This window comes from Ammodytes marinus (genome assembly GCF_949987685.1).
Source record: "Ammodytes marinus genome assembly, chromosome: 1".
NCBI classification, from domain to species: domain Eukaryota; kingdom Metazoa; phylum Chordata; class Actinopteri; order Uranoscopiformes; family Ammodytidae; genus Ammodytes; species Ammodytes marinus.
In genome coordinates, this window is record NC_137230.1 from 15,014,183 (window position 1) to 15,023,999 (window position 9,817).

Sequence of the window (9,817 nt, forward strand, 5' to 3'; positions counted from 1 at the left end):
TCACTTGAAGCACAAAATTAATGGCTTTATTTTCTGTTATAGCCTATACCCAACAAATTAGTTTTTTCGTTTTTTTAAGCACAAAAAACAGTGCAATGTTTTGATTTTTAGCCTTATATCTGATTAAATTGTTAGAATATTATTTGTTCGCAATAATTAGACACTCGTTCTGATGACGAAATGAAAGCCACCTAGCTTGAGAAACACGTTCTCAAAGACTTACTTTGAGTCATTATTTAGGGAGCACACACATATTATGAATGAATTCAAATGAGCCATTTTAATCTAGATTAATCTAGATTAATTCCAAAATGCAATGAGATTAATCTAGATTAAAAAGAAATTATATATAATGTATATATGTATGTATATATATATGTATATATATGTGTATTTTTTTTACTTGCACTTAACTTCTTTGGTACACTGAGGAGTTGTTATAAATTGTTGTAAATCTGTGCGATGACAATAAAGGCATTTTGAATCAGACTCCTGACCCACTAGAGGTTTAGAGTGCGCAACACACCCGCGGAAACTCTAGTTAAAATGAATTTAGGTTAACAGGTAGCATATAGTTTTCCTGAATACAGCTGTCTGCTTCAGCTGAGTGTGAACCAGTAAAGTTGTGGGCTCCAAAACCAAAGAATTGTTGATTAGAACTGCATGCTCTTATTTGGGTTTGTCCTTTGAATGACACCTAGTCATTCATTTTAGCAAAACTTTTACAGCCCACCTGAAGTATGTACAACCTTTTATATTTTACTTTGTGAAACAGTTGCACGTGCATGCCTAGAAGCCAACCCTGACTAACATTGCGATCAAGGAATGTATTTTAATACTTCCAATGTTGTATGAAATTTCAACAAGGACAAATAGAGGAAATGTGATATCATTTTTGTTTGAATTAGTTAATTAGTTGGTTGACCCTTTACATTAAAACCACACACATGCCTGCCAGGCATCACACACACTTTGGGGGCTCTTCTTTAACTAGCCAGCCATATGTTATTGTGAGAAAGCAAGCCTACTTTTAGGCAATTATGTGCACTTCAGTCCTGCAGAAATAATTCATTTGAGGGTGGAAATGTCTCATTTCTGCACACACATTTTCCAAAAATGTTAAACTTGATACAGGTGGGTAGCATACAGCAATTGCCATTGTTCATGGATGTGTTGTAATAACACAACATCTCACAACTTCAGATCATCCTTTTGTCAAAGCTTTGCATCATAATCCCTGGTCCGTCAGCACTCTCTGACCGTGAGTCAAGTCACATTTTCATGGTTATGCCAATAAATATGTCTGACAATAAGCAGAACCATCTGTTAATGCAGCTAGTTGTGTGATGTTATATTTTTTAAATAAAAGTTCACATCAGCGATATGGAAAGTGGAGGATTCTTAATGATATCAGCAATAATATGTTCTCATTGGAAATCTACTCAGCAGCCGATGGAGCACTTTTTAGCTTAGGTAACTTGCCCACCCCTCCCTGACTGCACCAGGTCCCTTTGCAAAGTCTCACACTCGTTATCCATTTATCTCAATATTTATCTGACAAGGGAGCAGGGAAGGAGCGTCCAGGTAATCTTTAAAGATTAATAAAAGGTAGTGGAAAATACAAAATAAAGCCCTAAAAAGAAAGGAGCCTTAAAGTAGCAATTCTGTTTAATGTTTGAATGTGATACGGTTGACAGAATTATTAATCAGGAACTAAAGAAAATTCAGACCTTTGCTCTCAGCCGCCTCACTTAGAGTCTTTAGTTACCACCATTACATAGCAACTGAAGGTCGGGAGGTCTGCAACTAATTGGTTCTACAGGGTTCTGAATAACAATGAGCAGAGCCCAATTATAAAATCACTATGAGACACCACAGAGGAGTTAGAGAGAGACAGTGAGAAACAGAGGAAGGGAGGGATCATAAAAGAGTGAGAGAGAGTGACAAGGGACCTGCTGGACCAGCGATGGGAGAGAGGGACCACGAAGAAGAAAGACTGAAGTGAAGCTGTTTCATCACTTTTGCTTCCCTTTCTTCAGCAGCGAGCTATTAATAAAATGTATAAATCAGGGGTGGCATACATTTTAAATAGAGGGCTGTGGAAAAACAGCCAAGGTCTCTGAAGATAGCTTCACCTCATTTGAAATTCCATTTGCATAAAAGATTCACGTTACACAGGGCAGATTTGATGGGAATCTTCTCTTTTTTATCCTATGTTCATTTATTAGTAATAGAGCCCTTTTTACATGGTGGGATCTGACACAAGCACTTTGAAATAAATCAGTGTCTCTTTAGAACAAGTGTCTCCTTGTTTTTTTACACTCTGTGTGGCGTGCACGTGTTGTAGTCTGTGCATGCATGTGTAACAGCGTATCTGTTATGGCGGAAGCATTAAGTGCACTGGTAGGTTTGTGTGTGTATTTGCAGATGCTCTGTGTCTGTGCTGTGTTGCCTTTTTTATGTGAGAAGACAACTGCGGCCACCTGGCGGCTTTTTTCTTTCTGAGAAACAAAAGAACAACCACTCCCCAAATTAGCTGTTTGTTAGGTGGGCCGTGTAAGGTGGAACAACATCACCGCCCTCTGATTGGCTTTCACACACTCCACTGGGTATGAACTGACATGTCAGGCAGGAAACTATAATTCAATGTGTAGGTTTATGCAGTGTGAGGTTTAAGAAAGCATGTCTTAATTTAAATGGCAACTTTGGGACAACAGTAGGAGACTTTAACAGCTTGTGGCTGATTAAAGAGTTTGGAAATAATGTTAAACTTGTACTGAAAAACACGGGAGGTTCCTGTTTTTTTTGGAAGCAGAATAATGTCCCCAACAACTCTCTTTGATGGTTATTTGATTGATCTCCTGTGGAGTCAAGTAGGCACCGGATTATCGTAGTGATGATTCTCTCTCGTGTTTGTCTACTGAGACTCCTCAGAGTCTTCCTGGTATTAGAGTCAGCCTTTCAATCAACCTGGAGCAGAGGCCACATCTTGCTACCTCACCTCACCTCACCTCACTACTTATCAACGATTCTATCGGCAGTATTGACTCAGATGATCAAACAAAAGGCACAAACCCACGCCCATTCCATTATTTGATCTTTGCTAGACCTTTAGCTACTACATCAGATTTAATCAATGGATTGAGTTTACTCTAAAGAACCAAGTTTGGGCTAGGATTTGTTCTTCTTTTTTGACTATAATGATCAAATAATAGTATTTTAGTGTTCTCTAAAACCCATATTAAGGGGAAATTTTTTAAATTCATAGCTATATTTTTTCAATCAGACATCTTCCACAAATTAAAAAAACAAACAAATCTTTTTGCCTTCTTCATTCCCTTTTTTTCTGTGCAGCATATAATAATCAGATATTTTTATATAATGCACGGGTTTTCACCAAAACCTACACATACTCAAATGTATCTTCAAATCATAAAGACTATTCTGTATTTTGCCCACTATGAACTAGAGGTGGAACTATTCATTAATTAATTAATCATTTGATTGACAGAAAATGATTCTGCAACGTTCTTGAATATAACTATATATATATCTCTAGAAAAAAATCCAATTAAAACTGCGAGCAGTGATGACCGGGCCCTCGCACCTCCGTGCTGGACGCCGTCGGCCGGCCTCGGCGCTCCGGGCGACCGCGTGAGAGAACGCGCCGCAGTCTCCTCCTCTTCGGAGCACGCGGCACAGTAATACCTGTCACCGGAAGTGTGGAAGTTGCCACGACGCGCTTGATACGGATGCGAGGAAGTCCTCAGGCCTGGGCTCTTACCAGGCAGGTGAAGTTTGGAGCGCATGGGACAGTGCAGAGCGAAATTACAGCGACTTCCTGTTTCGTGGCTATGACGCCGAGAAACTACAAACTACGAAGGCCATGGAGCCGATAGAACCGGCTTCCCGTGTTATCATTGTCTCTAGACCTCCCTGAGCTGCTTTGAGGTTGATTTGATCAAGTGTGTAGGACTTGAAGGTAATTAACTAGCATGCAATATTTACTTGACCCAGCAGTTGGCGCTCTCACTTTTTCTTAATATTATTATGTGGGCTTACTCAGGCCTTGGGTCTCATTAAGCAGATCAAATGTTGAGAAGATCAGACTGAGTATAGTGGAGTTACAGCTACTTCCTGTTTACAACTTCCGTTATTTATGATGTTTACGTCAACTTTGACCCCAAATAGCTCCCTGGTACAATGAGAATTTTGAAATCTTTTCGCAATTTAACATCGGGCAAGCGTCTTGAGTATTTGAGAAGTGGTTTGACGTCCCTGGCGTAAAAGCTCTAGGACGAGTTCGTCGATATGTGGAAATTTGTAATATGGCGATTTTAGGCACTAAATCCAAAATGGCCGACTTCCTGTTGATTTTGGCCCTGGACATAAAATTGCATTCATGTGCGCTTAATTTCAGGCTTCTAGCCCAATTCTTGAGCATGCATTTCCTGAAAAACTGTTTGTGGCCACTGGGGGCGCCGTTTTTTTGGCCCGGTTTCGAAACCAACGATAAGTTGCAATTTTTTGCCGGTCTGATGGGTACGCAAAAAATGTCAAGTTATGCATGACGGGAAAGGGGGTGAAAAGTGCCAAAAATTACTACAAATAATAAAGAAGAAAAATCCTTTGCATTTCAATAGGGCTTCGCACTGTATTCGGTGCTCGGGCCCTAAATATTCTCCAGCACCAGCTTATCAAATATGAGGATTTGCTGCTTTTTTTTCTTTATTTTTTTTGTAAATTGAATAATTCCAGGTTTTGAAATGTTTGTTTTCATAAAGCAATTTGAAGACAACCACAGGGGCTCTGGGATATGTTGATGGGCATTTGTAGCAACTATTTATTTTTTAAACATTTCCTTGACCCCATGATTATCTGATATATTCAGAAAATCATTGTCAGATTAATTGATTGAGTATTTGCTCTCATAAAAATGTGCTATTTTGAAGTAAAATAATATTAGGAAATAAAAAAATAACTGACTCAACCATATACAGCTGAAACATGTCATTATTTGTTTAACCTTGATTTGCACCTGTTGCACCTGGATGATAACCTGAGCCAGTTTCAAATTGTATACAGCTGCCAATGTAAAGTAACTACTTCCTCATTGTCAAATTCCTTTTGTTTTGTCTCCTAATTAGGCAATTCATTTCTGCCATTTTGATTGTTTGCTTTTTGCCTTAGTGCCGCCATAATGGTGCTCTATTTGTCTGTTGGCAGGAGGAAAGCGTTCTGTTGAATAATGCATAGCACATCACTGCGACCGACAGCTTTGCCATTTAAATTATGAACACATCAGGGTGAGGCGCTAACCTACTCTGACTAGCTTGAGGTGCAAAGAGAGATAAAGGCAGAAAAAAGGTCTCATCCCAAGCTTCTGCTGCCTCACCTTTATTGGTTTTGATGGATGAGAGAAGGAGCGGACATCTTGAATACTTTCATGTGTCTTATTCAAACCTAAAGGGAGGCAGCACAGCCTGTGGATCCTTCTACACTCAGCAAGCCTCATTTAGAACATAAATGCGTCTGATTTGTAGGAGGATTGGACTTTTTCCTCTTCGAACATTCTATGGATGTGCTTGTACATGCATGCAAGATGAAATGATAGCGTTGCCTTTCCTTTCTCTCTGTGGACCTTCCTCCTTTACCGTTATTCAAAGAAGATTGTTTCAAATTTTGGTACCTATTAGTGTAACAAATATTGTATTCCTTTGCTTTAACTGATTATTTACCAAAAACTTATTCACCCATTTTCTTTGTCAATCTTGTCTGAGGGGCTTCTAGTTTTCTTACTTTACTTACATTTTTGGATTTGAATAAAACGTTTTTCAAGATTTTTGCTATGTTTAATATTTGTATTTATGTAAAAAAAAATGACATTCCCCTTTCCCCTTTAGCTGTACTTAATGTTTAGTGATAAGTAATTGATTGAATGCTAACACGCTAAACTAGGGTGATTACCAGCATGTTGGGTTTGTCACTGTTAGCCTGTTAGCATATGCTTCTGTGGCTGTACAAGAATCTTAAACAAACCTCATTAATTCAAGTATCTAAATATTGATGCACAACACTAAGTCACTTTAAAGTATATCTAAAGTTAACCTTAACACACACCCCCATTAAGCTGAAGTTCAGATCTTCCAGAAATAAGTCTGTGTTCTCACAAATACAAGTACAGTTTACAGGTGCTCCTTTACATTTTCTTGATAATTTATACAGTGCCCTGTGGCAGCTTTTCTTGTTCTCATACTGGTGCTTGTTCTAGCTATTCTTTGATGAAGTGAATAGGAATAAGATGGTGCTTGATCCGTGGGAAACGCGTGTGCTTTGTGTTTAATAGAGGCAGAGAAAGACATTGAGGTGTGCTATAGGGGCGAATTGGGCGTACCACACTCTGTCACTTTGAAGAGAGGCAGGATGTGCAGTTCAAATCCACAGGGAGCAGATCTGTCATAAGAGAAGCCTGGGCATCTTTCCCCTGAGAGACAGAGGGGGAGAGGAGAGGGGAGGGGTGAGAGACAGGTGAGAACGGCACAGAGAGCGAAGAGAAGTGAGAAAGGAGTGCTGATAAAGAAATAATGAGAAAGTGTTGTTATGTGCCTGTGCCTAAACCCAGAGAACTGCCTCTGACAACTTATTAGCACACTAAAGTGATAGAAGGGGGTAACGAAAACAAAACAAAAACATACCGAAGCTGCTGTGGCTTTTAAGGACATTTTGGCCCCCTTTTTGTTGCAGCGATGCACAGCCTAAGCAATGCAAATCAGGCTCAGTGTTTGCCTAGCTTGAAAAAGCAACTCTTTTATTATTAACAGCAAAGGGGAAAAAAAAGGCTGGCTGGGGGTTATTTTACTTCTCCCAGCGGGAATGTGCAAATTAACTAAAGGAAATGGAATGCAACACTCGCCACGTCTATTCTTTCTGTATTTCCCCATATCTTTCCCCACATGAGAATGCTACATCCTCTAAATTATTTAGCTCTGAATATGTCTTAATGATATTTATACTTTCTAGTGTAATTGTCTAATTGTGCTTTTCTAAAGAAACATATACAGTATGTTTTAGAAGACAAGTTGTTTGCAAGGGAGAGAATTTCTCTGCTTATTAAGGATTTTTTTTTTGATGTTCAGCACATCATTAAGTCTGCTCCCATTGTGATTGTGCCTAACCAGCCTCCTCTCTCCCTCTCGCTGCTGTCTCTCTGGGGATAGATTCTGCACCAGGCTGTTGGTCAATTAGTCAGTGTGTGTAATGCGAAGACTGCGAGAAAAGACCGCAGGGAAATGGAGAGTATGTGTTTTCTGTGTTTGTGTGAGCAAAGGTGGTTGTGGTGGTGAAGAGACGGCAAATAATGATGAAAAAAAAGTAAGCTTAATGGATGCTTGGCCTTGAGATAATACATCTGCTCTCTTGAAATATGTGAACTCTCTGGCTGTCATACATCAACATGTTTGTCTTGAAATTCCAGTTGTGTTCCAAATGACAGAATGACAGACTGAGTGAAGCTCTCTGTGACATTTCTGACCCAACAAGAACAAAATACAAACTCACAACTATTTAACTGGATGACCAGTACCATCCACTATATATCTTTTAGAGAATATCCTCTACATTGATATGATCAGTTAAGCTAACTGTGGGTCCTCTCTATCCTACCACAAAATGTACTAAAAAACGACACACGTTAAAAACCACAAAAGAAAAACCAGACCCGTTGCACTTGCAGCTAATTAGAAGGTGTTTCCCTGTGCTTTTCTGACCTATTGAAAATGATTGACATAACCTACCATCACCTTTTCGAAGCTTTGAAGGATTTTAGTTATAAAACTGAAAGCCCGTTTTAGTATAACATTGGATTTTTTGTTGGTGGTTTTGAAACTCTGACTTGTCCCAGGGAATTTAGCTCTTTAGAATATAAGCACACAGCTCATAAGTGTATTACCGAATGTTCTTGGCGATAGAGTTTGTCTAACAATGTTCTTTTTGTTACTGTACACACTTATTATTTATTGCACATAGAAACATAGTTGTATCTCTTCATCAGTGTCTGTCTTCCAATCAAATACACATTGAAAACAGTTGCTAAATGATGGGAGTCCAATGCCTAATCAGTGCTTACCTCTCGCTAACTGCATTTGTCATTTACGTTACACAGTGAAGCACAGTAAACCTTCGCACTTAAGCTGCTGCAGTCAGCTATGGACGTCAACTACATATGTATGTATCAAACAGCGCAGCATGTAACTCATATAGTGATTCATACACCTAAACCCAGAGAATGTGCAAACAGATGGATGGGAAGGACACACACACACACACACACACACACACACACACACACACACACACACACACACCCAATATATACTGTACACATACACACACTGATAAAGTGAGCTTGAAAGCAACTGCTTTAGGCTGATGGCAGCTGCTTGATGTAGCAGAGAGGAAATGAGCTGGACAAATCGGCTGTGGCTCTGAGCACTTCTTGCTCTCTGTATGTTTATATAAACACTATAAAATATTGTAACTAAATTATAAGGTAAAAAGTATGATTCGAGGTAACATGGCTAGTAAGAACCTTTTTTTCACTAACTCAAATGTATATATGTTAAAGTGGTTCAATGTTTAGAGAAGAATAAAGAAAAAGACGGTACACTTTATTTATCCCTAAGGGTAAATTCAATTTTAACTCTGTTGTTATTTTAAATACACGCACAGGCCTGAAATACAGACATGAAAAAACAGAACCTATACAGTATACGCATATTTAATGTCCATACATGTCAGACTGAGGGGAATGTATGGAAGTAAATGAGTGTCATCGGATTATGAAAATAAAAAGCCATTGAATTTTAAGCACTGAATATTTATGCATTGAAATAACGTATGTGAATTTTTTGCAGCATTGAAATAATGTATCTGAATTTTTTGCCGCATTGAAATAATGTATCTGAATTTTTTGCCTCTGAATTTAACTCATTTCATTTTAAACAACAAATGTTCACCTTTATTTTACAATGTTCTCAAATTCTAAATCAAATATTCAACGTTAAAAAATTCAACGTGCCAAATTCAACTGCAAAATCCCATGTATGAAATTCAGAGTAAAACTTTGGGACCCAAGGAAGAGCAATCGATCATAGATGCTAGATCGCTAGATATGCTAGCCATTATATTCTTCCCTATATAGAAACATGTTTGTACTCACCGAAGCACCATCGTTACTTGCGTTGCCGTTTGATATGGCTAAAACCTGATTTGCCTTCCTGCATCAGTCAGGGGTATCCAAGGCAACGAGCTAATATTCCCACTTGCTCTCTTTGTTTGAACGCGATCTAGCATCTATGATCGATTGCTCTTCCTTGGGTCCCCAAAGTTTTACTCTGAATTTCATACATGGGATTTTGCAGTTGAATTCGGCACGTTGAATTTTTTAACGTTGAATATTTGATTTAGAATTTGAGAACATTGTAAAATAAAGGTGAACATTAGTTGTTTAAAATGTAATGAGTTAAATTCAGAGGCAAACAATTCAGATACATTATTTCAATGCGGCAAAAAATTCAGATACATTATTTCAATGCTGCAAAAAATTCACATATGTTATTTCAATGCATAAATATTCAGTGCTTAAAATTCAATGGCTTTTTATTTTCAAAATCCGATGACACTCATTTACTTCCATAGAATGCCTTTCTCATAGAAGTCACCTCTCCAGCTACCAGTTCACACTCCAAAAGATTTGTCCAATGCGGAAAGTCCCCATGGACGGAGATACTGCCACCCAAGGGATGTGTGGTTTCAGAAA